This window comes from Alosa pseudoharengus, unplaced genomic scaffold (assembly GCF_046254945.1).
Source record: "Alosa pseudoharengus isolate Yale_2024_CS ecotype anadromous, Long Island Sound unplaced genomic scaffold, YU_APseudo_1.1 YU_APseudo_1.1_scf_9, whole genome shotgun sequence".
NCBI lineage: Eukaryota > Metazoa > Chordata > Actinopteri > Clupeiformes > Clupeidae > Alosa > Alosa pseudoharengus.
The window spans coordinates 13,199,940-13,204,939 of NW_027468881.1; the positions used below are offsets into that span (position 1 = coordinate 13,199,940).

Below are 5,000 nucleotides of genomic sequence, written 5' to 3' on the forward strand. Positions count from 1 at the left end.
GAGAAAACCAGGAGGAACGCAAGGCAGTCATGGATACCATAGTGCCTCAGCCAGACACTTGGATGGCCCGGATTTGCACATTGTCGTTGGCTTCTGTCCAGCCCAGCAGCTACTGATACCAATGAGGTAGAGCATATCTCTATGTTAATCTATACCAAGACCTATACTGTGCCTGTGCCAAGGGGCAAATGTAAACTGTTTGCCTTAAAGTAAATGTGTGCCATTTTCAAAAGAGGCATTATCAGTTTTGCCACACAGATTCCTGATTCACTGTTTTAAGTTTTCTGTATGATTTTGATAGAATGTTTTAGGAAAATGCGATACAATCACTATCGATACAAATAGACAAACTGAACACTAATCATACTTAAGAAACTTTAGAAACTGTTAACATTTAAATGCCCTTTTATGGACCGTTAGAGGGCATGATCTCATCTGGTCATGTTATGTTGCTATTTCTGTTTTGATGTTAAATTCAAATCACCTTCAACACTTAAAATAACGGGTGGGGGGGGGGGATTTGTCTGGAGGCAGTTTACCCAGGAAGTTAGAGTGTCTCCTCGTCATTCCTCTGTTTACGATCACCTTTCACCACCTGCACACACTTGGTGTCTCTTGCCGTGCTATGCTTTGTGCTGCTGTGCCATGCTGTGCTGTGCTGGTGGCTGACATAGTAGGTAAATTTTTCGGGAGCTCCCGTTGCCTGTGCAGATATGTAGACAAGCACAGGCAACAGTTGCCAGCAGCACCTCTTCCCCAGAACATGTAAAAAAATGTAACTCATTGAAATGCAATGATAAAATGCACCAAAAGACGCCGCCACCACAGCCATGCAAAGAAAGCTGGGAAACAAGTTACTGCTGCATGCATAATGCTGCTGTCATTTGGCTTCCCAAAGCATGCGGCTCCATGGAGGGCTACACGGTGAAGGGACCCTCTATCCTGCCAGCCATGTGAGGTGGTGGTGGTGGTGGTGGTGGTGGAGGAGGAGGAGGTGGAGGTGTGAGTTGCAGCCTCACTGGGCAGGTAAATGCATGTCCTGGAATATGCAGAAAGAGACAGCTCAGTAGAAGAACTGTAGGGGCCAAACTGATATCCCAGGAGGGTTTAGAGGAGGCTTTATATACAGTAGATGGCCATGTAATGCATATAATACTTGACTCTACTGTCAGATCATGTAGGTCGTGAGGGGCTAATGGAGACCCCACCCCCAGCCCCACACACACACACACACACACACACACACACACACACACACACACACACACACACACACACACACACAAACACACAAAAACGGCTGCTCATGTGGGCTTGTTTGCATCCGGAGCTGTACATGTTGGACTGGGAAATTGTGCTATTTTTGTGCTGTTTTGTAAGCAGTTCGAGTTTTTCGTAAATAAGAATAACGGCAAGCAATGATTTCATAATATCACGTAATCTATTGAAACGGTCAGGTAGGAACATATTGCAGACCCTAGGACAGTGAATGGCTGTCTGCAACATTTTTAAGTCTTTTTTTAAGACAGAGATGTGTTTTGGTTTATCTGCAGTTTGCTCATAAACTGAACTTATTGTTTCATATCACATGTTCATGTTTGAATGTGCAATCCATAAATGTGTCTGGGACATTGGTACTTTAGACTCTGCACTGAATGCAACGTGTGGAATCAACTACCTCTGTCCGCTAGACCAGTGACTAAGTCTTCAATCATGTGTTGGTCGAGATGTGTGTGTCTGTCTCTGTGTGTTTTCTGGAGAATGGCTGCATCTGTCTGTGTTTATCTAGTGACCTCATGGCATGGGGGGTGGTTGAGACAGGACTGTTTTGTATTGGGTGGGTGTGTTCAATCGTCCTTTTATGACTGTGTTTGTGGAAGGCTCTCCCTCTCTCTCTCTGTCTCTCTCTCTCACACACATCTCTCTCGCACACACACGCATACGCACACACACACACACACACACATGCACACCATATACATCACCAGTTAAAAACAAACACACACACACACACACCTGTGCATGATGTTTGAAAGCTGCCTGTATGTGTGTGTGAAAGCTCTCCCTTCAGTGAGCTGTGGCTCCTGACTATAACTTGAAGGTTGAATTCCAAGGCCACTTCAGGAACAGTGGAATCAGCATCCACCCATCCATACATGCATGTGTGCTTGGCATGCCTTGGCTCCCATGCCCTAAGTGTGTGGTCGCTCAAGCACAGTTATGAAATACAGAGATGTCAGATCTGAGCTCACAGACTCCCCGAATCCTCCTGAGCCTGCCTCCGCTCAATGTGTATGCACGTAATTGCATGGTCATTCCAGTGGCTCAGTAACAGATATGAGGATGACCGTGGAAGAGGAGAGGACCGTGGAAGAGGAGAGGACCTCCTTGGTGGAGGTCAGGGGATCGGGTGCAAAGCAGACGCCCAGCAGACATTTATTCATTTAGCAGACTAAAACGAGGAATAACATTCAAGCAACAGTACAGTGCAGAGGAGACCTGAGGTAGCGATTAATACTACATCAATCAATACTATTACCAGACGATGAGAGTGCAGTGTTTTAAGTACTAGTCAAAGGGTAGTCAAAAGAGAAAGTGTTTGAGGAAGGAAGTAAAGGGTAGGAGTCTTAAAACATTAGCAGCATGTTCCAAACAACCACTCTGACTTCTTTAAGGACTTAGTTTAAGACTGAAAGTTAGGCCAGGATAAGCTTGCACTGGCAGTAAAACTGCACTGATTATATAACATAGTCTTCTCATCTCTCTCTGTCTTGCTTTCTGTCTGTCTCTCTGACTCCAGACTTTTGGGGAAAGAAGCTCATAAAACATCTCCTGTCTTATCTGATAGCATCTGAGGTGAATGTGTGGGATGGCGGGTTGTGAAATGGATGCCACGCAGAGACAGAGAGAGAGAGAGAGAGAAAGAGAGAGAGCGCGGATGGAGAGAAAAAGGGAGAGAGGAGAAATAGAGAAATAGGGAGAGAGGGAAAAAGAGAGGGGAGAGAGAGAAAAAAGAGAGAGAGATAGTGAGCAAGAGAGAGCAGGAGAGAGGGTCAGCGGGTGGGGGGGTGAGACCTCTATTGGCAGGACCGCAGTAGCCTGGCCGCTCCCTTACCCAGCGGTGCCAGGCGGCCCGAGTGTGCGAGTGAGTGAGTCACGTTCAGGCGGAGGCACAAGGCATGATTACAGATGCTCTCTCATCTCTGCCCACTGTGATGTCCCGGCTGGCTGCTGCTTGTGTCTTCCATCCCATCATGTAGGAGGCATACAAAACCAGGAGTGCAATGCAAGAGTGCAATGCAACAGTGCAATGCAACAGTGTGGAGCGTTCTGATGAACGGCAGGACAGATTAGACTGAGTAGTGAGGAGGCACATGTCATTCAAACGGGGTCCGTATGGGAGCAGTTGTACCCTATGAATCATCTGTCACGTAGCAGTACTGTACGTCCGGAACAGTGCTCAGACCAGATGGAATTGAGCTGATACTGCTGAGCAAAGAGCTGCAATGATCCCAGAGCAGTGCTTAGTGTCTGCCCATCTGTGATTTACACCTCAGTTTACACCCACACACTCTCTCTCCCACTCTCTCTCACACACACACACACACACACACATAAATATGTATATATGCGGGCACAGACACACACACACACACACACACACACACACATGCAGGTACACACACACACACACACACACACACATAAATATGTATATATGCGGGCACAGACACACACACACACACACACACACACACATGCAGGTACACACACACACACACACACGCACACCGTTACTGCTTCTTTCCTTGCACCTGCCCTATCAGCTGTCAGTCAGCAGAGACAGCTTGTATCTGCACCTACATGCAGAGGAGACAGGACGCCCACCCCCTCATGCACACACACACACACACACACACACACACACACAAACACACACACACAGAAACACACACAATTACTTTCCCATGCTCTCTCTCTCTCTCTCTCTCGCACACAAACACACACACACACACACTCACTCACTCATTCACACACACACACCCTCACATACCTTCCCCTCTGTTGGCTCGGTCAGTGCGTCCGTGCCTGGGGAGGAAGCGAACCGTGGCACTCGGTTTGAGATTTCATTCCCAGCTCTCCTGACAGGCACATTGGCCCAGTTGAGTAGTCCTTCCCTGGCTGAGAGAGTGAGAGAGAGAGAGAGAGAGAGAGGAAAGCCCACCTGCTGATGAGTGGATACAGAGAGACTAAAGAGGAATGAAATGAATGGTTTGTAGTTGATGAGGTGGAGTGTGTGTGTGTGTGTGTGTGTGTGTGGGGGGGGTTGGCGGGTGGTTTGGTTGGAGCCAGGGCGGTGTCGGCAGGTGAGGTGATGGGGACGGTGGATGTGGGTGGGTTGGGGTGGGTGGATGGTTGAGGTTTCTGTGGCTGGTGACTATTATGTGTGAGATAGGATCAAGCCACACAGACGGAGTCTGTTGAGTGGCGTGCGCTCAGACAGACCAGGCTCTCTCTCTCTCTTTGTCTCCTCGCCGCAGCTTACCGGCCAATTTTAGGGGAATGACAGGAGACAGCTATTCAAGGAATGTGGAAAGTGCCTTTCGTATGTCAGAGGTCGTCCATTTCATGAGGTGGGGGTGAACGGGTTGATAAGGTGGGTGGGGGTGGGGGTGGGTTGGGGGACTGGCAATGAAAATGAACTTGCTGCTCATACTTAACAAGGGGCAGCATGGCAGCAGTCTAGGGCATACTCTCTACAGCCTCGCGGGTTTCCATGTCTCCCCTCAGCTCGACGCATGCAGCACTCTCAAGATTTGCCCCCCCACCTTCCAACAGCTAGGACCATTATGATAATTGTATTCCGGCGTTGTTGCAACAAGTCCTGAAGGGTTTATTGTTTCTGGCAGGGCACTGATGAATTTCATACAAGATAATCCTGTGATCAAACCCAATTTCAGTACCACCCGCCAACAGGCTGCCTTTTTTCCCGGCATTTC

The 5,000-nt window shown here is 48.2% G+C and overlaps 1 protein-coding gene across 1 annotated transcript in view; it reads left to right on the forward strand.

Moving 5' to 3' along the window:
- The first annotated feature begins 6 nt into the window (after window positions 1-6).
- arhgef19 (Rho guanine nucleotide exchange factor (GEF) 19) overlaps window positions 7-5,000 on the forward strand; it is a 20,097-nt gene continuing 15,103 nt past the window's right edge. The window contains exon 1 of the mRNA XM_076277408.1: window positions 7-126. The gene's annotated coding sequence lies outside the window, so the exon portion shown is untranslated. The remainder of the gene's footprint in view (window positions 127-5,000) is intronic.